At 43.2% G+C, this 26,445-nt stretch overlaps 1 long non-coding RNA gene across 3 annotated transcripts; it reads right to left on the reverse strand.

Annotated features, from left to right (window-relative positions):
• LOC103011464 (uncharacterized) lies at nucleotides 1-26,383 on the reverse strand. 3 transcript variants are annotated; one of them, XR_009009816.1, is made up of 5 exons: nucleotides 26,338-26,383; nucleotides 24,536-24,593; nucleotides 12,996-13,124; nucleotides 6,015-6,133; nucleotides 1-5,489 (listed from the first exon to the last, which is right to left on the reverse strand). It is a non-coding gene; the product is annotated as an uncharacterized LOC103011464 (long non-coding RNA). The 3 variants fall into 3 exon arrangements; XR_449614.2 differs by lacking the exons at nucleotides 12,996-13,124; nucleotides 24,536-24,593; nucleotides 26,338-26,383 and adding an exon at nucleotides 6,448-6,494; XR_009009815.1 differs by lacking the exons at nucleotides 12,996-13,124; nucleotides 24,536-24,593; nucleotides 26,338-26,383 and having other exon boundaries at nucleotides 6,015-6,329.
• Nucleotides 26,384-26,445: the final 62 nt, after the last annotated feature.

Below are 26,445 nucleotides of genomic sequence, written 5' to 3' on the forward strand. Positions count from 1 at the left end.
ATCAGTAAAAGAATTATTTTAACCAGGGGCCAAAGCAGGAGTAAGAGCCAAGTTACGTTTGATAACAATTTTGATTGTGGTCCAGATAGAGTCAGTTCTTGGGTTATCCTGTCCAGAGGAATGAAGCCATTTGGTGTGGTCATATATATTTTTGATGTCCTTTTTTTTTAAATTTTATTTATTTATTTATTTATGGCTGTGTTGGGTCTTCGTTTCTGTGCGAGGGCTTTCTCTAGTTGCAGCAAGCAGGGGCCACTCTTCATTGCGGTGCACGGGCCTCTCACTATTGCGGCCTCTCTTGTTGCGGAGCACAGGCTCCAGACGCGCAGGCTCAGTAATTGTGGCTCATGGGCCTAGTTGCTCCGTGGCATGTGGGATCCTCCCAGACCAGGGCTCGAACCCGTGTCCCCTGCATTGGCAGGCAGATTCTCAACCACTGCACCACCAGGGAAGCCCCTTTGATGTCCTTTTTATTAGCCCAGTGTGACTGATGTCAGTGTAACAGACTCAGAAGTAATTGGAGGAGTGACAACCTGAACATTAATAGACAAAATAGATCTTATTTCTTTCAGGAGAATAACCCTGAATCCTAATCTAGACCTGACACTTCGAGAATTGTAGCCAGGTAGCCAGTTGTCTAGGTTTATCCAAGTAGGTTTTAACCTTTGATGTGGTATTAACATATAAACCAAAGCAGCTGTCACCGTTAACAACTTTAGTGTTTTTCTAGGTATGAGAAGATGCAAGAATTTGGGCTCATGAAAATCTTTTTCTGAAAATATCTATCTGAAGGCCTGTTCTGCCAGTTTTTCCCAGAACACAGAGGGCCTCATTCCTGATCTCCACCCTGAACTGCTTTCGGGGGTATTGAAGGTCACCAGCTGCAGTGGCCATGATTTAATCTTTGTAGAGGTAGATGGCAAGTGCTAATTTCTAGTCAGCAGGGCCCCTTCATGGTCATAAATTTGACCATGGTTTTGGGGCAGCATTTCATGACCATTTCATCCCATGGTGCTAGGAACGCTCATTCCCAGGTCTAGCGAAGATTTTTCTGATAGGCCACTCGATGTGCTATTACGGGACTAGGCCTTTACTAGCATCCAAAAGTCTCTGGACCACCTGTCTTCCTAGTCTCTTACGGTCCAGGAAAATATTCCCTCTTGTCGCTTCTTCCCATATCTAGAGTTACACTATTTCAATCATTGATCTCATATGGAACTATATATCATCGTTTTATCAGAGGCTCAGTCACACACTTGGTAATGTAAGAGACAACAATTTTGTAAAACAGGCAATATAAAAAATATAGCTAGCAGATTAGTAAGGTAATAAGTAAGAATTTAAGTCAAGAACTTTCATTAGGTGTGACCCAGTATATCCCAGGTCGCCTGACTTAGTCTGTTCTGTACCAATCCTTATATTTTAGGGAAATTATATATTGGCATTGTCCACAAGGCACCCAGTCCAGCTTTCTAGTGTTACTAGACTGACTATCCTTAGTATGATTTAATTGTTCCCAGCATAGAGGAGACTTTAAACTTAAATTACCATAGCCTGGTGTTAACTACATAAATCCATCCCATAATTGTCGGAGGTTTTATTTCTTGGCTGAAATTTTGCTTGTTGCTCTGATTGTACTTGAGTAATAGAGGAAAATTTATCTTTATGGCCAAGGTCAGAACAGGTATTATAAATTGGCCAGGTGAGGGGATCTTATCTAGTAATATCAATAGTGGCCTGAACATGACTATAATTTTTCTTTAAATAAATTTCCTAAGAGTCAACCAATTAGAGCCTTGGAGTGGAGAAATTCACTCAGGTAAACCAGAAATACTAGACACAGGTAATTGGCCACAAACCCAACAATTGGATTGATTTCAAAATTAGCATAGCATCATGCCTATGATAGAAAAACATCTGATTCATATGCAAAGGTCCAAGAAGTCAAGAAAACATTATAAATGATCATACGAGTCAGGTCGGGGATCTTGGGCAAGCTGTCTACTTCTGATTGTCATCTTCTTTTCATCCTGGTGTGAGTATAGTTTCCTCGTTTGAGCATCGTTTTAAGGTGATTTTGAGATCAGGCATCCTCTCCAAAGGCCAGTCCAGTACAGGGGCACTTTGTGAGTGAAAATTAATCCAAGCGTTAATTCCCTTTAGTTACACTGTGAATGAGCTAGTTAAAACTACCTGATAAGGGTCTTTCCATCCAGGTTGGAGATAGTCCTTTAAATTATGTCTTTTCCAATACGCATAATCCCCTGATTATAGGTCGTGGGGCATCTGATCTTCATCCAAAAATAGATTACAGAGATAAGCTGTAGAAACAAACTTAGAGTGTCCTTTAATAATTCTGTTAAACTTTTTAGCAGTATAACATAACAGCAAGGAACTATCAGAAAGTGAGTCTTGGTAAACACAGACGTTAATTAACAAAACTAGAATTTAATATTCAGTGAAGCATAATTCTTTTGTTTCCATTGTGAGGGCATTAACTCTGCAGCCAGGGAAGGCTTTAACCCATCACATAAAAATGAGGTTTGTCATGGAGCTGGAAAAAGCCAAGCAGCTGTCTTGGATTTTCCATAGCCCTGATTGTTTGATTTACAGCTATTTTTAAGTCATTTTAAATTCTCTGACTTAGGAGTAGACCATTGCCATGTTACAAAGACATCAGGATAGCAAAAGTCTGACAATGAGGGGTTAATTTTTGTAGATGCAGGATGAACTTTATCTATGTGTGCCAAAATCTTCATAGATCATTGTGAAATAATACTTATTTACTTTACCAAAGTAACAAACGATTTTAAAAGCAAATACAAATCACTTAAAGGCAAAGAAATTTACATAGTCTGTTATTAAAAGCAGCATTCCAAGAAAATTTTGTCCTCTTAACAGAGAGAGAGAACCAAATTTCAGTCTAGTCTCAATAAACATGGCCTAATGGTTTATATAATTGTAATTGATCATATAGACTTTTTGCTCACTGAAATTTTTATAAGGAGTCTCAGACTGAACTTTTAAAAGACCTCTCAGGACTAGGAAAGTCACACCAAGGGCTTGTCACAGATTTCGCTTACCAGATCTAGGTGAATTCCTTCCTTTTCAAGGTCCCCAAAATAACTTGAGATTTCTGTACCTGTTAGTGATGTAGCCTTCCTAATTTATCTGATAAAGCTGTTGGGAACCTAAGAGTTTCCAATCTCTGGAGGGAGCAGGCAGAGAGAAAAGATAAATGTTTCAATTCCGCTTACAAAAGTATAATTTACCAAATTACTGTAAGCCATAATTTGCTTGATGGGAAGGTTTTCCTCACACATGGAAAACATAGATTCAAACCAGTAATTTTTCAGATAGAAACCATAAAATTATGACCATATTCACCAGTTCATTTAGTCCTTTTGTTAACTTTTTATGAAGCCATCAGGTTTTTTCTAGAATTCTTCAATTTCTTACCCAGTTCAGTACAAGTCAGAAACTTGTATTTATCTAAAAGTCCTTTCTATAAATCTTCTTGAAGAGGAAGCATTTTTGCAAAGGCATCAGAATAAAACCATAACTGTCTATAATGATAAAAGACTTAAGGCACATTTAAAATCTGATTCCAATGTAATGTAATTTTTTTTTTTTTTAATAAATTTATTTATTTTATTTATTTATTTTTGGCTGCATTGGGTCTTTGTTGCTGCACGCGGGCTTTCTCTAGTTGCAGCGAGCAGGGGCTACTCTTTTTTTTTTTTTTTCTTTTTCTGAACGAACTTTTTTTTTTTTTAATTTATTTTTGGTTGTGTTGGGTCTTCGTTTCTGTACGAGGGCTTTCTCCAGTTGTGGCAAGCGGGGGCCACTCTTCATCGCGGTGCGCGGGCCTCTCCCTGCTGCGGCCTCTCTCGTTGCGGAGCACAGGCTCCAGACGCGCAGGCTCAGTAGTTGTGGCTCATGGGCTTAGTTGCTCCGCGGCATGTGGGATCTTCCCGGACCAGGGCTCGAACCCGTGTCCCCTGCATTGGCAGGCGGTTTCTTAACCACTGCGCCACCAGGGAAGCCCAATGTAATGTAATTTGACAAAATAACTTGGCTACTGCTGTGACATACAACACCTTAAGATAATAACTGGATTTATGACCGATAACATTTTACCAGGACATATCAGAACTTTAGGAATCCCATATAATTTCTAGAGTATCTATATTAGTAACATTTACCATACAATATAACCTAAGAAGATTTATTACTCATTTGACAATACTTCCCATGTAATTTAACATACCCAATGAACCTAATTAGTTTAATATCTCTCCTTGGGATGTTTCAGTATTTTATTTGGAAATGGCCTAGTTATTCAATAAACTTCCATCATTTAACTTAATTTAGCACAACTCTAAATTTTCAAGTTGTCGAGCATCTGGAAGGATTATTCTTAAGTTGACATTCCTAAAACATACTTATTCCTAAAAAGTTTCCCCAGAGTTCTTATCTCATTTGTATTTTCTTTTCTTAAAAATTTCTTCACATCAAGTTACTTTCATTGCTGACAAATTTGCAACAGATATAATAGGACCTTATTTAGTTTATATTAAACCTAGGCACAATAAAAGTATTATACTTGATGACTCTAAAGACATGTCTATATTAATTTGATCAAGAAACATTAATACCAGGTATTAATTTAATACTGAATATTTCCCAGTTCACGAGAACCTAGAATTCGGTTAGCTTAATTTCTCTTGTATTTAGAATTGTTTGATTTGTAAGCGCTTACTTTTCTTTTAAGCCAATGAAATAGAGCTCATTTACAAATTAACCTCAGCAATATTATCCAAAGACAAAGACACATACTGAGATATACACATGTATCCAGACAAACACAGATCTCATAGTTTTCCGCTTGGGGCTTAAAATGTCTCTGCCCCTTTTTTTCCCCTCGCTTGAAGTTCTACTAATTAACCCAAAGCTGAAGTCTCAGGCAAAGTGGGCTGTGTTTGTATCTCAAGGACATGTTAACAATTAACTTCAAGCTTTCTCCTAGGCATATTTGTGTTCTCTCAGGGTCAGGATTCTGAAAAAAAAAGTATTTCAACAAGCTAGCTTTTTCTCATTGCACATGCAAAAAGAACCGGTTTTGCAATTTCAAAAAAAGTTTTATTTTAACCAATTTTCTCCGGAGTCTAAAGAATATTGTGGCCAAACTGTCAAAAATCATCTTTCTCTTTCTGTAGTCATAGTTTCATGGCTAAAATATAGACCAAATAGTGCTCAAATTGACCCTAATAACAGGGGCAGACTGGCTGATAAAATGTCCTAGCAGAGCTTGTTTCTCTGGGGAGGTGGGGTCTTAGTTTGATCAGATGAATCTGGAGGAGTGAGGGAGCTTGCAGGAGTTGCGGAGGCTTCGTTCCCTCCTGAGAGTTGCTTGAAGTTGGAAAGGGATCATTTAGAATGTTAGGAGAGATTTTTTTGATTCCTCAGGCTTTTGATTGTGTAGCCACCTAGAGCAGGATTATAATAAAGGGAAAAATAAAGTCCTGAACATAAGGGAACCTCGGTCCATTTTCCCCATCCTGTGGCAATAAAGATCTAATTATAAGAGACCCATTTTTTTTCCCCCATTGGATCATAGCTATAGGTCGACCAGTCATTTAAATTTTTCTCCAAGCGTTCCCAGGTGGGTGTGGAACCTTAGAGGAAGCGCTTCCCATTTTAGCTCAAAAAGTTAGTCACAGATGTCTGTGCGCTCAAACCAAAGTAAACAAACCAAACCAAAACCGCGCCAGCGGGAAGTCACAAAGTAAAACAACGAGCAAAGAGATACCCCAAAAGGATGGCAAAGAGATGCCCAGAAATCAAAAGCCAAACGGCAAAATGCCCCAAACGTGACTTCCAAGCGACGTTTGTCCAAAACGGTGCCTTACAAACAGAATTTCCCTTCACAGCGAGAATTCCCCAAATTGGAACCAAAGTTCCCCAAATGGACAAAGTCAAAAGGCCTCAGCTGTGCGCCCTGGGGGACTTACCAAAATGCTGGCGGGTGTGTCGCGACTTAACAAATGCCCTCTTTCTGATCCTCCAAGAGGATCAAAGTCTTCTCGGAGTAGAAGTCTGGGCTGGTGCGGGGAAGGGACGAGAAGGTGTCCTTAAGGCAAAGAAAAAAAAAAATAAGCCTCGGCAGCTGCTAGGGCAAAGTCCCCCCTGTTCTCCGCCACAGTTTTGGAGTTCTGCAGCCATGACGGCTGGTAGGGTGAGGTGGGGCACGGCCCTGCAGCAGAGAGTCCCTGGCGATCTGGCCTCAGAGAAATCCCCCAACCGTCCGCTCTCCTGAAGGAGGCTGGCAGGCTGGCATGGAGAGAGATCCCCGAGCATCCAATCAAGCCAAGGGGCCCTGCGGGGCTGACTGCCCGCGAGCATATCCTGGATGAGCCCCCAAATTTTGTTGCCAAAAAAAACCACCTTGGCTCTCTGCACCAACGCCGAACAGAAATACAGAGACAGAGTTTATGGAGGAAAAAGAATGATAGCTTTAATTCTTTGCCAGGCAAAGGGGAAAACACAGCAGGCTAGTGCCTCAAGAACTGTGCCCCCCTTCTCTGGGGAATAGGGCAAGGTTATAGAGCTGGGACTCGTGGTCTGCGGTAGGTGATAAGACTCAAAGTAATTAAGGTTTTGCATTTCTTTCTTTTTTTCTGCAAATTTATGGCCAAAGCTGGCGTAAGGCGGCTCAGCAACCGGGTCTGGTGTCCCTGAGGTTATCTGCCGGTGACCTTTCTGAAATGAAGAATGTTACAAGGGAGAGTAGAGGGAGAAGAATGCCAGGTGCGGAGTGTAATTCATATGGAGTAATTAGCTTTGCGAAGAACAAGCCTAGCTACAAGTGTTTGTTAGTGTAACAGCTAAAAAATAACCAAGATTGCTTAACTCTTTCAGGCCTGTTTAAGTTGCTTCCCTAGCCTCTTCATTGTTCCCTTGTTTTCTTTGTTTATCAGAAAAGAAAATTCTCATTTCTATTTTTGCTGCAACAAGGGTCCCAGCCAGGAGTCCCCGTCTGGGTAGCCCTTAAGCCTGTCCGGCTTCACCGCACTGCCTCTCCCCGCCCCCATCTCTGCTTTCAGAACCCCAGTGAGGCAGCCGGGTTGTCCTAGGCCCTCGGGCTGTTGTCAGGCAGAGATAGGACAGCTCCCTGCAGGGCTGTCTTATCTAATCAGGTCTCTCCCAAGCTGCTCTCTCCCCAGGACTGCCCTCCCTCACTTGCCTTCCACCTCTGTGTTCTCTTCTCTTTCATCCTACTCCCCTTCCCTCTGGCATCCTGCACAGCGCCTCGCCTCTGCCCTGCCCCATCAAGTTTTGTAAAATTGTCACCGTGCTGTCTTTCAGTGGGGGATTCTTTCGGAGGTGATTCACCCCACTGTTCGTACAGAGCCCGGCTCAGCATGTATAAGGAATCATTTATAAATGCATTTGTAAGATAACAGTGATGAATTTAGTTTCTGGTTCCCTGAGTTATTCTGGCTCTTTTATTGTCCTTCCTCACCAGCAATCTGTCCCTTCTTACTCTCCCATCAGACATTTTAGTCCCACTGATGAGTAAGCCATGGGAAAGCAGTTGTACATGAAATAATCATGGTGGTTTTTCAAAGCCCAGGATCACAGGTGATTGCTTTCTCACTGGTTCTTTTTTTTTTTTTTGACAGTGTTGGGTCTTCATTGCTGCGCGGGCTTTTCTCTAGTTGCGGCGAGCGGGGGCTACTCTTTGTTGTGGTGCACAGGCTGCTCATTGCGGTGGCTTCTCTTGTTGCGGAGCACGGGCTCCAGGCACACGGGCTTCAGTAGTGGTGGCGCGTCGGCTCAGAGAAAGCCCGCGTGCAGCGACGAAGACCCAACACAGCCAAAAATAAAATAAATAAATTTTTTAAAATACATAAATAAATCTCTTAATTAGGACCATACCCATAATATCAAACCCTGTTACACACATCTCACCTACCCAGTTACCGAAGGCTGGCTGACCCCCTGGTTCCAATAAACTTTCGAGGTGCTGTAACAAATAGTTTACTGACGCCTAACTACGTGACATCTGCTGCTTTTTCCCGTCATGTGCCAAATTGTTACTTCCATCAACATATCACCAGCCTTATCGTGTTTAATAAGACACGATTCAGCTCTTGCTCAGCTGATGAGAGATACACATTCCCTGGTATTCTTCCTGCAGATGAATAGTTGGCTTCAAACAAAGAACTACTTTTTCCTGTGAAGATTGTTGCTGCATTTGCTGGAGTCCTGTCCTGTCTAGATCTTCACTTCTAGCAACTGCCCCATCCCCAGCCTCTTTCATAAATCCTGGCCCCCCGCGTGCCCATGGCCTTACGCATGCCATCTTTGGTGTCTGCTGTCTCCCCACTGTCTTGTATGAACTCACATTTCCTACTTCATTGCCTCAGTTCCTTTTCTTGTCAAGTCAGGACAGCCCTCTAGCAGATCTCGTTGTTTCCAGCCAGAACAAGTTCCTCTTCTAGCCAAGGTCTGACTTCATTCATTCCTTCTTTTTTCAATATTATAAAGCTACTCATGCAAAACAGACAAATCAGTGAAACAATAGACCAGAAGTAGAGCCTATTCTAAGTAAGATGGAGGTGATTTTAAAAGGGAATCAGAAAGGTAGGTGGTGTGAAAAAAAAAAAAAAAAGGGAATCACAGGACTTCCCTGGTGGCAGTGGTTAAGAATTGCCTGCCAATGCAGGAGACTCGGGTTTGAGCCCTGGTCTGGGAAGATCCCACATGCCATGGAGCAACTAAGCCTGTGCACCACAACTACTGAGCCTGTGCTTTAGAGCCTGGGAGCCACAACTACTGAGCCCACATGCCACAACTACTGAAGCCTGCGTGCCTAGAGCTCGTGCTCCGCAACAAGAGAAGCCACCGCAATGAGAAGCCCGTGCACCGCCACAAAGAGTAGCCCCTGCTCTCTGCAACTAAAGAAAGCCCGCACGCAGCAACGAAGATCCAACATAGCCAAAAATAAATACATAAATAAATTAATTTAAAAAAAAAAAGAATGATGTAAAAAAATTTTTAAAGTTAAAAAAAGGGAATCACAAACCAGTAGGAAAGATTGTACAGGACCGTGCAATAAGTGATGTTGGACCAATGGGTTAGCAATTGTGGGAAAGAAAATAAATCTCATTTTAGACCCCTATTTCATACTTCAACATTAATTACAGGTGAATTTTTCAAAGCCATATAGAAACTGGAGGTGAAGAGGGGGTACTATAAAAAAAAAAGAAAGGGCTTTCCAAGTTTAGAAGCAACAGAGTAATTCCCCAGGAGAAAAGTTTTAATATTTCTAGGTATACCATCTAGCCTGTACCAAATTAATGACTAATGTGTCTATTTTAAAGAAAATGGTAAAAATTAAAAGGCAAAAGGTAAAATAATTATGGCAGAATACAACACACATAAAAATAATAAATAAGCAAATATCTATTATATTAAGAACTGATTGAAATAAATGAGAAAAATGGAGAATAGTTAAGTAAACTATGGTACATTCAGCCAATGAATATTATACAGCCCTCAAGAACTCTAAAAACTGGTAAAAGACTGTATAATACAAGTACATGTGTGACAAAGTTAAGTGAAAACAGTCAGGATATAAAGTTGTAGTTGCACCTGCTTATAACTATATAAAAATGGAAAACGATATACAAGGGAAACCGAAAAGAGAATATCATAAAATGTGGTGGTATTAGGTTTGTAGAGGTCTTTTTATTTTTCCTTTTTCCTCTTTTGCCTAAATTTGGGTTTATACTCTATGGTGAAATAAATTCCTTTATTTTTAAAAATCATCTGTTTTTGGAATGTAAAGTCGCTGGGGGCAAGAGGGCCTGGGAGCCCTTCCCAGAGGGTACGCTCTGCCCCCTTGGTCCAGGTGGTCCCCGTGGTATTGTCCGTTGGCCCCAGTTGGGAAGACACTGCACTGAGCGCCAGGGGAGAAAATGTGCTTGGTCCAGAGAAGTGAATTTTTTAAGTGGTGTGTGTTCCTCTCCTAGACTCTTTGGACTGACAGACCAGGACAACAGAGATCTCTGGAAGAGTTTTTCCTCCCAAGTGACAAGAAAATTAATGTCATCTCAGGGTTAATATGAGCCCCAAATTCCTTTTGCTTGATAAAAGTGGGGTGTCCCTAAAGTCTGCCTGGAAGTCAACTCACCAAGATGTGAATTTGTCTGCTAAGCTCATCATAACATCTAATCATTGACTGAGTATCTACTACGTGCCCAGAACTGTGCTGTGGTGGTTTTAAAGATATGTCCACAAATTCTTGGATACTTTTCCCCCAAAGAGGTGGAGCTTAATCCCCTCCTGTTAGGTGTGGGTTGGACTTAGTGATTCACTTTTAGCAACTAAAATACAGCAGAAGTGACAGGATGTCATTTTCAAGATTAGGGTATAAAAAAGACTGTGGCATTCATCTACCAAGAGGCTGTGCTTTCCCTCTCTCTCTCTGGAGTCCCTCACTCTGGGGGAGGCCACCTGTCATGTTGAATTTGAAAGGATATCCAGTATGGAGAGGCCCACGTGGCAAGGAGCTAAGCCCTGCCACCAACCACAGGAGTGAGCCTGGAAGCAGATCGTACTCCAGTCCAGCCTTTGAATAACTGCAGCTCTGGTCACCACCTCGCACACAGCCTCATGAGAGACCCTGAGCCAGAGCCACCCAGCTAAGCAGCTCCCTGATTCATGATCCACAGAAACTTTGAGGTAAATTTGTTGTTTTGAGCTGCTGAATTTGGGGGGTTATTTGTTACACAGCAATAGATAACTAATACATGCATGAAATATCTTGCCTACATTAATTACCACCACAACCCTAAGAGGTACTAGATATTACTCTCCCCATTTTACAGATGAGGAACCTGAGGCTGAAAACGATGACACAGCAAGTCAGTGGTGTGGTGCTTTGAAAATCCACCTCCTTTGAGCCATCCTCTAAATATTAAATCATTAAAGCAACCATCTCCTCATCACCATCCCTATGAATTTCCTTCATGTGAACGCTGGGTTACCAGAAATTAAGAGACCGAGCAATTGCCAAACCTAAGAAAGTGTGTGGTTCCCACAGGAAGGCAGAGAAGTGTTGAGATGCTTATTCCACAAAAGGTACCCTCAAAAAGAGTATTAATCCACTCCACCAAACCAGACATCTTGTGATATAGGTAGGGTGGGATGACTCAAGATGAGAAGAGGAAAGCTCTGGAGTCTGGAGTATCAGCCCTGATGAGGCTTCAGCCTCAATTAGGATCCTCAGTTCTCTGACCAATTACAACATCATCCCCAAAAGCCAAGTTAGATTCTTCCCTAGAAAAGAAACCAGAGCCTGCATCATTTCACTGCAAACACTTATTTTTTTAAATATGGTAAAAATGCTGACTGGGGAAAGGTTTTTGTTAGGCTGTAGGCTTTAAAAAAGCATTGAAGTCAATCTGGCATCCCAGATGGAATGTAAATCTGCTACAAAGTGAAGTTGATGGGCAAATATATGAGATGCTTTCGCCCAAGTATTTAATCCAAGTACATCATAAAACCGATCCATCAACCCTGAAATAAAAAATAGCATGCAACAGATGTATTTAAGCGGGGAAGAAAGGATCAACAGACTGTCTCGCTCCTCTCTCAATTCTGCATGAATAAAACGGATTTGCCTGCTCTTCTGGAGAAAGCCCCAAGCTTAGTGGCCAACTACAAAATCTTTCAAAAGTCTGTCACCTGCTTTTTCATTCTCTTTGAGATATTCCATCTCAGACCAGTCTCTCAAGGCATTCCAAATCATGTAAATTAATTAGATGCAAAGAGTCCCACCAACAGAAAAAAAAAAAAAATGGCAATGCAGTATCAAAATATTAAGTGTGTTATAATCCACCATTGTAGTTTAGAAATAAAGCAACTACAAAAATGTATGAGATGATCCCCTTAACACCAGCCATGTTTAAGTTTTAAATAAGTCAGTCTATCAGGAGAAGAGGTGCCCAGCAGCCTCCGCTGTGAGACACTGTGGTAGAATAAAGATGACCAAAAACTCTACAACAACTCCTATCAAGATATGAGGTCTGGGGGACTTCCCTGGCGGTCCATTGGTTAGAACTTGGCTCTTTCACTGCTGCACCCGGTTCAATCCCTGGTCGGGGAAGTAAGACCCCACAAGCCATGCGATGCGGCCAAAAAAAAAAAGAAAAAAGTGAGGTCTGTGTCACCTCCCCTTGAATTAGAGTGGCCTCTGGGACTGCTTTGAGCAAAAGAACATGGTGGAAGTGATGTCACACCAGTTTCTGTGTACAGAACAGTAACAGTAAAGCGTCTGTGCTGGGCATCTGGAGGCTAAAACAGAGAATAAGAGAATCAGAATCTCTTTCCTCCTGGAACTTCCAGTCCAGTAGAGAACATAGACATTAGACAAGCAATAAGTCCTCAGGACATAAAAAGGAGAAGTGTTGAGGGATCATATAAGGGCCGTATCCTGGTCTACTTCCCTCTATTCCCACCTGTGAGGTTGTGATTTATAATAAAAAATATATATATTGGTCTTCATCCCTGTTTCTAGCACAGAGTACCCAAAACCCTTGGAATTTCCTGAGAGAAGAGTGACAAAGGTGTCTGTATTAAGAAAAAAAAAAAAAAAAAAGCCAATTTCTTTTCCTCCTGTGTGTCTTCTTTACTACTCACACCGAACCCTTCACCCCACCAAGCAATCCTCTACGACCCCAGGTGGTGTCCTACAATTTAACCCAATTCTGACACAATATGCCTGGAGATGGCGTCAGATCCCACGGGTTAAGGGCTCAGTCCCACAAGACTGCTCCCGCCCCACTTTTGAGGCCAAGCGCAAGGCCAGGCTATCACCTGTGCTTCTGACCAATTGGCTGTCAATCAGAGGTCCCCAGGACTTCTCCTCATGTTTGATTAATTTGCTAGAGTGGCTCACAGATCTCAGGAAAACTGTTACTTACATTTACCGGTTTTTAAAGGATACAGATGAACAGCCAGATGGAGAGACACAAAGGACAAGGTATGTGGGGAGGGTGTGGAGCTTCCGTGCTCTCTCTGGGCACCCCAATCACCCAGCATTTCCACGCAACCTGGAAGATGAACACATAGATGAATTCACTTGTATTTTCTGGTTTATATATGCACAAGGCATAGCTATTAAATTTTACTAAATAAATAAAAAAGAGCTCTTTCACTAAGCATAAAATAAAAATTGTAAGTGATAAAAAGATTGTGTCATAGTGTAATCATTGACAATTTTTGTTATCCTAAGTTCCATCAGAAAAACAAGCCACACAACATATTTCAAACGAGGAAATTTAACGTAAAGAATTTGTTGTACAGGTATTGGAGGACTAAGAAGGCACAGGGGATGCTGAGATAACTCAGAGATAATAAATGCAAAAACCAGCAGCACCTCTAGGATTGTGCGGAATGTTGAGAGTGGCTGGGACCCAGACTTTGAAGAGGAGGCATTGCTTTGCTGGTGCTGGCACCTCTTGAGGGGTGTGATGAATCTGGTTCTGGAGGGTGGAATCAACAGCTGCTGCCCGGTTGAGGAGCCCTTGCTTCTGGACAGTCGTAAGAACAAATAGGAAGCAAATAGGAAGGAGCAAGGCCCTTCTCCTTCCTCCTGCCTACTGGTCTCCCTCGAATGACCCTTATTGGCAGAACCTAGCCAGCAGGCAAAGGCCAAGTGCAGTTCACAGATTTCTAGCCCTGTTATCGTAAAGCGGAGTATGGAAGAGTGGACCTGGGGCCGAGAAACAAGAGCTCAATAATTAGCACAGCGGTGTTTTTATTTCTTAGTGACACGTAAAATAACAGTGCAACTTATATTTGATGGTCTTGTAGGTTCTATGAAATAAGATAGTTAAGCTATTAATATGGCTGCTGTGACGATGCCCAAAATACTAGTGACTTATACGAGATATGTTTAGTCCTCTCCCATGGACCAGTCTGGGCATGAGCAGTCTGAGGTGGGTATGCTGGCTCCACAGGGTCAGGGACTCAAACTTCTACCTTATTGCTCTGCCATTTTCAACTCTGTGATCCAAAATAGTTACTCCAGTTCCAGCCAACACATCTACATTCCAGCTAGAGGGAAAGGGATGGTATTCTCCATCCTTTTAAAGCAGAGGCAGGCAAACTACCACCCAGGGACCAAATCTGACCTTCTGCCTGTTTGTGTAAATAAAGTTTTATTGGAACACAGCCATACCCATTTATTCATGTATTGTCTATTTCTGCTTTCTTACTGCAACGGTGGAGGTGAGTAGTTGCAATGGAGGCCTCAGAGCCTGCAAAGCCTGAAGTATTTACTATCTGGACCTCTATTATTTTTTTTTTTAATATTTATTTATTTATTTATTTGGCTGCCCTGGGTCCTAGTTGTAGCATGAGGGATCTTCGTTGCCGCACGCAGGATCTTTTAGTTGAGGCACGAGGGATATTTTAGTTGCGGCATGCGGGATCTAGTTCCCTGACCAGGGGTGGAACCCAGGCCCCCTGCACTGGGAACACAGAATCTTAACCACTGGACTACCAGGGAAGTCCCTTCACTATCTGGCCCTTTAAAGAAAAATTTTGCCTACACTTACTTTAAAGGAACAGCCTGGAAGTTGAACAGATGATTTCCATTCCCACAACTTAGTTACATGGTCAGAGAAAACTCCAAGGGAGGCTGGAAAATGTACTCTTTAGCTGTTGAGCCTGGGCTCAACAAAAATTCTATCACTCGGACTTCCCTGGTGGTGCAGTGATTAAGAATCCACCTGCCAATGCAGGGGACATGGGTTTGAGCCCTGGTCTGGGAAGATCCCACATGCTGTGGAGCAACTAAGCCCATGCGCCACAACTTGAGCCTGCGCTCTAGAGCCTGCAAGCCACAACTACTGAGACCATGTGCTACAACTCCTGAAGCCTGGGCACCTAGAGCTCGTGCTCTGCAACAAGAGAAGCCACCGCAATGAGAACCCTGTGCACCGCAGGGAAGAGTAGCCCCCGCTCACAGCAACTAGAGAAAGCCCGCGCACAGCAACAAAGACCCAACAAAGCCAAAAATAAATAAAATAAATAAATTAAAAAAAAAAAAACCTTAAAAAAAATTTATTACTCTGTAAAGCAATAGTGTCCATAATACAACCCTTCCACAAAGTTCTGCCACTGGCTTTCCTCTCTTCCAACCTCCCGATCAACTGAACCACGGAGTGCTCTGAACCTCTCATTTGCTGCATAGTACGTGCAGTTTATTTCCTGTTTTCTATAAATTTCCAGCATTTCTAGCTAATTATAATTGCAGCTACCTACTCAGTAGTCATTCCCCTACTCCTTCCTTGCTAGCAGCGTCCTGAGTTTGTTCAGAATGTGTGTGGCAGGAGGAGCTCAGGGAAGGTGGTCCAGGCTCTGGAGAATGAACCCAGGTTTGACAAAAAGGATGTTTTGGCCAGTTATTGGTTTAGAAGTGGCTGTAGCACCCAGTTCTGGCCATGGAGAAGTAAGAGGGATTTCAGGAAAAGATTGTCATGTCTGGTTTTTAAATATATCCCATATAATATGGAATGAGAAATCCACTTGCTTTGGGAGGACTTGATGGGAGGTTATGATGCTTGTAGCCATAGAAACCATTCTGTGACCATGAGAGTGGGAGAAAGACAAGAAAGTTGCAGAAAAGCTGACCCAGAGCCCTACTATCACTGAACTCTGAATTAATCACCCTGAAACTACCTACCTTCAGATTTCTCATTCTGTAAGATAATAAACCCCTGATATTCAAGCCATTTTTGGTTAGGTATTCTGTTACTTATAGACAAAAGCATCCTTTCTGAAATTTCCTTTAGTGAGTGCCTACTATGTGCCAAGGACTTTCGCCTTTTAATGCTCATGATTGTATAAGATTTAAATTATATACTCTTTCCATACAGTGAAAGAAATAAGGTTTAGAAAGGTAAATAATCTACTCAAAGATCTCCCAGTCAAAAACATGGTAGAGTTAAGACTTTTACCAACTCCAATGGCTAGATATTTTTAATAGCACAGTATCCTGTCTCAAAAAATATATACCATTTTGCTATTGGTGGATATCTTAGTCAGCTCAGGCTGCCATAACAAAATACCATAGACTGAGTGGCTTAAACAAAAGGCATTTAGGTCTCAGTTCTGGAGGCTGGGAAGTCTGAGATCAAGTGGTCAGCAGATTCTCCTAGTGAGGGCTCTTTTTCTGTCTTGCAGATGGCCACCTTTTTGCTGTATCCTCATATGGCAGAGAGAGAGAGCAAGCTCTGGTCTCTCTTCTTCTTTTTACAAGAACACTAACCCCATCAAGTCCATCCTCCCATCCCATCATGACCTCATCTAGACCTAATTACTCCTCAAAGGCCCCACCTCCAACTACCATCACACTGAGGATTAGGGCTTCATGATATGGATTTGGGGAGGGCACAAACCTTTCACCCATAACAGTGGGCTCTCTGAATTATATATAATAGGCCACCAATAAGTCTTCATGGCAGATGAAAACAACTGGATCAAGCCATGGACTCCAGGATAGAAGCAAAATGACCTCCTTAGAAGCTGATTACTGACTCCTTTGAGGATAATCTGAGTCATCTTTATAGACAGGTAACTCATTCCTTGAGAGAAGCTGTTTATGTCAACTATTTAGGACCTTAACTCCCCCAAAGCAGCTGTTTCTGACTACCTGCCACCCTAGGCTTGGGATCAGCATCCAAGGGCCCAACAGAGAGGCTGGCTTCAACTTGGATCCAGTTGGGAAGCCTGAAGAAAGCTATAAACAAAGAAAACTCACTATTTTTCCAACATAAAAACAGTTCACTGAGTTCCAAGAAAGAAACAACTTTGTGCTCTAAGAGTTGAGAGTTTCAGGAAACAGAAAGCATAGATGACATAGATCACATACACGTAAGTGAACAGAAAGTAAAAATAAGGGACATGAAACCTGTCCCCAACTTCTGCTTCTTGTGGCATTGAGCTGGGAAGTTACCATCTCATAGAAGAACTGAGTTCATCCTCCATGTGGTGGGCTCTCAGACTATTCAGCAAATGTTGAAAACCTACACTCATAATAATGGCAAGCATTTCTAAGCACTCATGCTTCCACTTCTGATAATGGTGGAGAATACCCTATCTCACAGATAACAACTCTGGATAAGATATGTATATTTTAAAAATTGCTCGAAGTCACTGGAGAGCAACCAAAGTAGGCAGAAACTAAAGAAGAGTTGACATACTGAAGAAGGAAATGGCACTAGGTGAGTTTTCCATTTCTTAAAGTTTTCACCTGAGAACAGACCCCAGATAGCACCATGCAGGGCAGCTAAACTTCCAACAGAAACCCACAATCTACGGGTTCGAAGAGGAGTGGGAAGATTTGAGAGATACTACAGAGGTGGAAAGTTAGGGTAGGAAACTTTTCAGAAAGAGAGACACAGAAAAGGAGCCCCTCATTCTGCATATAAACTCTGCATAAATCTCTGGCTGACCCCTGAACTACCCATATGTGGGACGGACTACAAGCAGCTTGGCGAAGATATAGCAACTGCCCACTACAATGGAGACAGAGCTTGGAGTCTGATTTTAGCCAAGTTAACTGTCCACTAAAACAAACAAAAAATCAACACTTTGGGAGGAATATACAGAATCCAGAGTATCTGCAATGTATCAATAACAATGTCCAGGATAAAATCCAAAATTATTAGATATACAAAGAAACAGGAAAATATAATCCATATTCAAGAGAAAAAGCAATTAATGAATACTGACATGGAGTTAACACACATGCTGGCTATATCAGACCAAAAAAATTTTCTTTAATTAAGATGCAAAAGTACTTCTTTTTTTTAAATCTAATTTTGGCTGCACTGGGTCTTCGTTACTGCGCGTAGGCTTTCTCTAGTTGTGGCGAGCAGGGGCTACTCTTCCTTGCAGTGCATGGGTTTCTCATTGCAGTGGCTTCTCTTGTTGCAGAGCATGGGCTCTAGGCATGCGGGCTTCAGTAGTTGTGGCACACAGGCTCAGTAGTTGTGTTTCGTGGGTTATAGAGCACCGGCTCAGTAGTTGTGGCGCACTGGCTTAGTTGCTCCATGCATGTGGGATCTTTCCAGCCCAGGGATCAAACCCATGTCCTCTGTATTGGCAGGCATATTCTTAACCACTGCAGCAGCAGGGAAGTCCCTCAGAGAAAAATTTTAAAGCAGCTATTATAAATATACAAAAGGACATAAAGGAGAATATGCACATAATGAATAAATGAATAGAAAATCTCAATAGAGAAATAGAAACTATTAAAAAGAACCAAATGGAAATTCTAGAACTGAAAAAGTGCAATATCTGAAGTTAAAAGTTCACTAAATGAGAAAAAAAGTTCACTAGGTGGGTTTAACAGCATATTGGAGATGACACAGAAAGGTATCAATGAATTTAAAGAGAGCTCAGTAGAAAGCATTCAATCTGAAGAACACAGAATAAAATAATTGGAAAATCAAAGAGCCTAAGTGATCTATGAGACAATATGAAAAGCTCTAATATATGTGTAATTGGAGTTTCAAAAGAAAAGAGTAATGGAACAGGAAAAAAATTTTTGAATTTTCCCAAATGTGGTCAAAGACATAAATTTAGAGTCCAGAATCTCAGTGATCCCCAAGCAAGATAAATACAAAGAGAATCACACCCTAGCACATCATATAAAATTCTGAAAACCAAAGATAGAGGAAAAAAAAAATCTTGAAAGTAACTTAGAGAAAAACAACACTTTGCACACATGTAACAACAAAACAGATAACTGCATACATCTCATTGGAAACAATGGAAACCAGAAAACAGTGAAAGGATGCCTTTAAATTGCTAACACAAATGGAAAAAAAAACCCCTATCACTCATAATGCCATATCTAATTAATTATTCTTCAAGAATTAAAGCAAATAAAGACAGTTTTAGATAAACTAAACTGCAGAGAACTGATTTCCAGCATATATAAACTATAACAAAGGCTAAAATAAGTTATTCAGGCTGAAAGGAAATGATATCAGATGAAAACCTGGATCTCTTGAAGAACTGAAGAGCACTGGAAAGGGCAAATATATGGGTAAATATTAAAGGTTGTATTTTCATCATAATTTCTTTAAAATATATATATGACAGTTTAAAGCAAAAACATCAACATTATATTATAGGGTTCTTAGCCTATAGATGTAGCACATATGAGAACACAGCATAAAAGACAGGAAAGGATGGTAAATGAACCAATCTAGTTGCAAGGTTCTTACACTATTTTATGTGTACAATATTAACTATGGAAAATTAAGGATGTACATTATAATCCCTAGAGTAGCTGCTAAATATAATGCAAAGAGGTATAGCTAAAAAACCAATGGATAAATTAAAATGGAATTCTAAAAATATATATTCAATTAACGCAAACAAAATGTGGAAAGGAAGACTAGAAGAACAAAAGACACACAGAACAAACAGAAAACAAATACTTGAAAACTAATAGTTGACCTAAATCAAAACATATCAATAATTATGTTAATTGTAAGCAAACTAAACATTCCAATTAAAAGGCGGAGATTGTCAAGATGTGTAAAAAAGCCAGACCCAACTATATGCTGTCTATAAGAGATGCACTTATATATAAAATCACAGGTAGGCTGACAGCAAAAAGATTGAAAAAGATATATCAGACAAACAGCAATCACAAGAAGGTTGGAATGGTTCTATAAATAGCAGATAAAGTAAACTTCAAGACAAAGAGTATTGCCAGAGTTAAAGAGAGATATTTCAAGATGAAAAAATGGTCAATACATTAGGAAGATATAACAATCATAAAGGTGTAGGAGCCTAATAACAAAGCTTCAAAATAGATGAAGCAAAAATTGACAGACTTAAAAGGAGAGTTAAAAGCAGACAGACTTAAAGGGAGAAATAAATTCACAATCATACTTGATTTTAACAACCTTCTCTCAACAACTGATAGAATAGCTAGACTGAAAAATCAATAAAGACACAGAGAATCTAAACAACATCTGTCAACCACCTTGACCTCATTGACATTTAGAGAACATGCCACACAGCAACTATAGAATAGATATTCTCTTCAAGTGCCCATGGTACATTCACAAAAACAGACCACAGGGTGGGCCATAAAGCAAGCCTCAATAAATTTCAAGATTGAGGGCTTCCCTGGTGGCGCAGTGGTTGAGAGTCCGCCTGCCAATGCAGGGGACACGGGTTCGAGCCCTGGTCTGGGAGGATCCCACATGCCGCGGAGCGGCTGGGCCCGTGAGCCACAATTGCTGAGCCTGCGCGTCTGGAGCCTGTGCTCCGCAACAAGAGAGGCCGCGATAGCGAGAGGCCCGCGCACCGCGATGAAGAGTGGCCCCCGCTTGCCACAACTGGAGAGAGCCCTTGCACAGAAACGAAGACCCAACACAGCCATAAATAAAATAAATTTAAAAAAAAAAAAAAAATTCAAGATTGAAATCTAAGAGCACTTACTATGAGCTCTTTACTTGCACTATCCCATTTAATTCTTCACAATAACCCTAGGATATTGGTAAGTATTATTATAAGTCCAATAATACATAAAGAAGCAAAGTCTCAGGAAACTAAGTCACTTTTATTCACTGTAACTTTTGGCAGTGACACTTTCACAAACTAAAGACAAATACACTTAACATCAGACCTAGCCCCACCACATCCTTGTAGGTCAGTGGGAAAAACTTAGGACCTGTGGTCAAATGATCTGAGATGGGCCTGCCCTTGCCTCTAACTAGCTATGTGCCCTTGGTAAGTCACTTTTCTAAAACTTGATTTGCACATTTATAAATGACATCTGAGGTACATACTGCAAGCCCCATTTTACAGATGAGAAAACCAAGCCTTAGATGGGTTACATCATACTGCATGTAAGTGGCAGAGCCAAGATTCCGATCCAGGTCCATCTGACTCCAAAGCCCATGTGTTCACCAATCTGGGCTCCACCAATCTAATGCCAGCACACCTGAGACATGTCTTCCCAGCACAAGTCTGAGATTTGCACCACCAGGTGAAGCCTATAATAAGACCAAATATTTACAGGGAATTCCCTGGCGGTCCAGTGGTTAGGACTCGGCATTCTCTGCCTGGACTGCCTGGGGTCCAGGTTTGATCCCTGGTCGGAGAACTAAGATCCCGCAGGCCACGTGGTGTGGCCAAAAAAAAAAAAAAAAAGACCAAATATTTACATTAAAGGGTAACCTTTTCAAAGAGTATTTACACATTAATTTTTATTTAAAGATAATATGAAAGACATAGTAGAGCTAAGTTGTTAAGCATACATACACCTCCTGGGGCCAGTCTGCCTGGGTGAGTCTCGGCCCTGCCATCTGCTTGATTCATAATCTAGGGTAAGTTATTTATCCTTTCATGACCTCAGTTTCTCTCATGTTAAACGTAAAATGCAAGTGTAACAGTATTTTGCTGTAAAATGTGACTAATGACAGTATTTTGCTTACTGTGAGGATATAATGAGTTGAAATGTGAAAAGTGCTAGAACATTTGGGAGGCATGTGTTAAGGACCACAGATGTGCTGGCCATTATTTCATTATTACGAAAGTTCTTAATCCTTCTGTAGAGTAAGCACTGTTGGAGGCTCACACAGCTAAGGAACAAGGCCAGAAGGGGGGACAGATGTGCTCAAGGGCATTCAGTGGGTTAGGGGCAGAGCTGGTGAAGAAGTATATGGTTCTAGTTCTGGGCCAGGGCTCATTTTTCTACCCCATATCTGCCCCTGTTCAAGATGGGGAGCAGGAGAGCTCCAAAGGGTGAGGGAGGCAAAGGCATGTGGCCAAGAGGAAAGGTCCTTCTGTGGGTACCTCCGCTAGCCTCTCGCAGCTGCGAGGTTTTGCCCAGCAGAATCTGAGCCACCAGGACGCGACCAGGTGGGAACACGTGAGGAGCCTCACCCCAACAGGGGGCGGGACCCGGAATGAGCCCCGGTGTCCTGGTGCCCCGGCCCGCATGTGTCTACTGAGGGCACTGGCGGGGGCCAGGGAGGTGACAGCATATGCCCCCTACATCACAGCCATGACACTCCGGATCTACCGTCCCAGGAGGGAACGGCTGCCAATCTAGGAGTCGAGGGTCACGTCACTGTTCCAGTGCCAAGTCTTTATGTTCAGAAAGGGGTGAGGGGACATTGTGTAATTGCTGGAAACACTGCGGAACATGAAACACAGGAAACCAGCTTCTTGAATTGCAAAACGTAAATCATGGTTCGAATTGTCCTGCAACAGTGTTTCAAAACAAACCACAAAAAGCAGCAATTGCTATCAAGATGGGAACTGAAAACAAAGATACTCCCGGACGGCGCTCCCCAACCTTTTCGGCACCAGGGACCCGTTTCGTGGAAGACAGTTTTTCCACGGACCGGGATGGTGGGTGGTGGTGGGGAGAAGGGGGAGATGGGGAGCGGCAGGTGAAGCTTCGCTCCTTGCCCGCCGCTCACCTCCTGCTGTGCGGCCCGGTCCCTAACAGGCCCCCTGCTCTAGGAGCAATACCTCTTGAAGAGAAACTGTCAGCTTACACGTGGCCCACCATCTCTCTCTCTCTTGTTTTTGTTTTTGTTTCTTAATGGCCGCCCCACATGGCTTAGTGGGATCTTAGTTTCCTGACCAGGGATCAAACCCGGGCCCTCAGCAGTGAAAGCACAGAGTCTTAACCACTGGACCACCAGGGAATTCTCTCGTTTTTTTTTTATTTTAATTTTTCATGTTTATATTTACTCTCAATTACATTTTTAAAATAAAATTTTAAATTAATCTATTTTTGGCTGCATTGGGTCTTCATTGTTGCGCACGGGCTTTCTCTAGTTGCGGCGAGTGGGGGCTACTCTCATTGTGGTGCGCGGGCTTCTCACTGCGGTGGCTTCTCTTGTTGCAGAGCATGGGCTCTAGGCTCACGGGCTCTAGAGCGCAGGCTCAGTGGTTGCGGCACACGGGCTTAGTTGCTCCGCGGCACGTGGGATCTTCCCAGACCAGGGCTCGAACCCGTGTCCCCTGCATTGGCAGGCAGATTCTTAACCACTGAGCCACCAGGGAAGCCCCCCTCTGTGTTTGTTTGAAGGTGCCTTCCTCCAGCCGTGAAATCCTCAGACACATGGTCACTGAAATGTACCCGTCCCACAGCCCTGTCCCCTGCAGACTTGAGGGAGCTGGGATCCCAGGATTGTGCCCAGCTAGTGGCCTGGCTTGCCCTGGAGGAGGCTGTGAGACCACACTGCCACCATGTGGGCACCTCTGCTTACAGCCACCGCTGAAAATCGCTGCTGCCTGCCCCGCCACCAGCTGCAAGGGTCTGAGCCCCACATTGCCCTCTGGTGGCCTAGATTGGCTGGCTGGCCCTAGGGGTTGGCGGGAAAGAGGCAGCAGTCTAGGGTCAAATCAGATCCTTGCTCGGGGATCTAAAGTACATCAACTTTAAGCTTCCACCTCCTACTATCTGGGTGACCCTGGACAAGCTACTTATCCTCTATGTGTCTCAGTTTCTCTATCTGTAAGATGGGGGCCGTAACAGTAACAACCTCACAGTGTTGTAGGATTAAATGAGGTAATACATCGGTGTGTGGAACAGTGTCAGATGTTTGGTAACTCTTCAGTAGATCAGTAGCTTTCAAACCCTTTGACCATGATCCACAGTAAGAAATACATTCTTTATCACAACCTAGGACACACAGCTATATATATACATAACACCAACAAATATTTCACAAAATAATACTTATAACATGCAACGTACTCTGACAATTCTGTTTTTTTTAAAAGCTGATCACAACTCACTAAATTGATTTCTCAAACCCACTGGTGGCTCACGTCACGCAGGCTGAAAAACACTGCAATAAATAAGTAAGTAAGAGATAGCAGAAGCTTTACCCTAGCTCAGGCTGCCAGTCCTGGCTTCCTTCCCTTCCCCTCACACCTGTGCCCTGAGCCTGCCTTGTAACTGAGCCGGAGCCAGGCCAGGTCAGCTCTGGCTGGGCAGATGAGCCACCATAGAGCTGAGGAGCGCCCCCTGCAGCCTACTGTGAGTGCAGCCTTCTCTCAGGTTCTCGCCCTGCAGGTGGGAAGGATATGCCTTCACTCTCATCAGGCACTAACAACATGGCAGGCCCTGTGCTCCGTTCTTCCTGCAACCTCACAGCCCTCTATGAGGAAGGCATCATTCTTCCCATTTCTCAGCTGAGAAGCCTGAGGTCAGCAGAGGTGAACTGACTATGGAGTATGGATAAACAGGACTGGTCCTCCTTTGGAATTTGGAATGTGAATTAATCAGGGAAATTGGCCTTCCAGAAAATGCTGTGAAAATGCTAAATAGGGTTAATCGGAGGCTCTGAAAGAGAAAGCGCTGGAGACACAGAAAAAATGAAATGGAAACAGGCAGGGTGGGAGTGCCCCTGCCACATGGCATCTGGCATTAGCAGGAACAGCTACACCAAAGGACACTGACCTCAGGAGAGGCAGGGGGACCGGTGTCCCCCCGTGGATCACCACTGTTGGCTCCAGTCCTAGGCCGGGGCAGAGGCAAAAGCAAGAGGTCAGACAAGGTGGAGGAGACCACGCCTGCCCACGCCCTCCCCTGGTCTCCTGCCTGTGATGGATGAGGAACTCTATTTAGTGGAAGGCTGACCAGGGGATGTGAACCTGTTCCAAGGAGTCCATCACCCCATTCCAGAGGAAGGTCCCCGCACAGCTGTGGCTGTGGCCCTGCCTGCCTGGGGAGTGAGGCAGTGAACCTGCCAGTTGGACAGAGGACAAATAACAGCATAATGTGGCCAAGATGAGCCGGAGAAAAACATGGCAATGATTTTGGAAGGGCACAATGGGCCCATGCAATGTGGTGGGGGAAATAGGATTTGGAGTCAAAGATGTGATTTGGGTCCCTGCTCTTTGTTCACGGAACAAATAATCACTGAGCCCCTACTACGATGCTCCAAGCCCCAAAGTAAGCATTGACGCACTGGTGATAGAGTGGTGAGCATAGCTGCCTTCCAAGTAAGCAATGGAGAGACAGAGACCCCCAGGTGCTTATAGTGAGTGAGGAATAAAGAAACTGCAACAATCCAGGGTACTGAGTCTGGTGATTGATAGACACACAGGGGTTGTGGAAGCTCAGTGGAGGGAATCTACCCCTGCTCGAGGAAGATCAGGTTTGTGTCTCCAGAGATGAAGCCTAATCTGGTACCTGGTAGCATTTTCTCAGATGAACAGTAGAGGGAAAAGCCTTCCAGTCGTAGGGAGTAGCAAGTACAAAGCGCAGGGATGGGAGAGACATTTAGGTGAACTATGGTTCTGTGATTCCCACTGGCTGGAGTGGAGGTGTGAGATAGGGCTCTGCCAATTTACCTGCTTCATGACCCTGGACAAGTCATGTAACCTCTCAGACTATAAACTGCTCCCTGGGATATCAAAAGATACTTGGTTTAATAAGCATCTATGGAACATCCTCTGTGAGCCAGACACTGTATCAGGTTGATGCTGGGCATATGGAGATGTGTAAAAGCTACAAATCCCTACTCACAGGAAGCACATGGTCTCGTGGAAGAGACAGACACTATGCACTGTGTTACTAAGCGTCATGAACAAAGCACCAGAGAGAAGGAGGCAATTAATGCTGCTCAAAGAAGAGGTGATGAGTAAGTGTTCTACCAAGTGGACAGAGAAAAAAAGCATTTCAAATTAAGCAAAGGCAAGGAGGAAGGAAAAGGCATTGATGTATTCATAGAACAGGTCAGGAATGGTTGTAAGGTAAGGTACAGGGTGCAGGGGAGACAAGGGGTGACAGTGACACCAGCCTGGGACACACAGGTGCCTGGACCCCTGTTGTCCATGACGGTGACAATGGGTGTGAAAGCAAGGCCCAGGCCCAAGCAGGTTCACAGGTCACCACACTTTCTGCGGGGCCTCAAGGGCAGGCCCTCCAAGTACTACCACCATCTGGCATCTTGTCCGGGCCCAGTTCCCCAGCACTCCAAAGAGACAAGCTTGAGGAGCCTGGGTGGAGGACAAGCCCAGCCATTCACGTCACGTATTGGGAAACAGAAGCCCCCAGGGGCATGGTGACTTGCCCGAAACCACGAGGTTATACAGTCGCAAGTGACAGACAACGGCCACAAAGCGTCCTCTTGTTGCTCCGAAATCGCACTGAGACAATGAGACAAAGAGTTGCGAGTCTAGCTGACATATACTACAACAAGAGTTTGCAAACTCCAAAACCACCCCTCCCTCCCGCCCCTCTCCTCCAACTAGTACCTCCCTGTCGCTCCCTCCTCCTTCCCCTCCTCTTCCGGACCCTCCTCCGGGGCCCGCCTGCCTCTTCCGGTCCCTCCCCCTGAGGACCCGCCCCCTTGCCGGTCCCTC

This window comes from Balaenoptera acutorostrata, chromosome 11 (genome assembly GCF_949987535.1).
Source record: "Balaenoptera acutorostrata chromosome 11, mBalAcu1.1, whole genome shotgun sequence".
Classification (NCBI taxonomy): Eukaryota; Metazoa; Chordata; class Mammalia; order Artiodactyla; family Balaenopteridae; genus Balaenoptera; species Balaenoptera acutorostrata.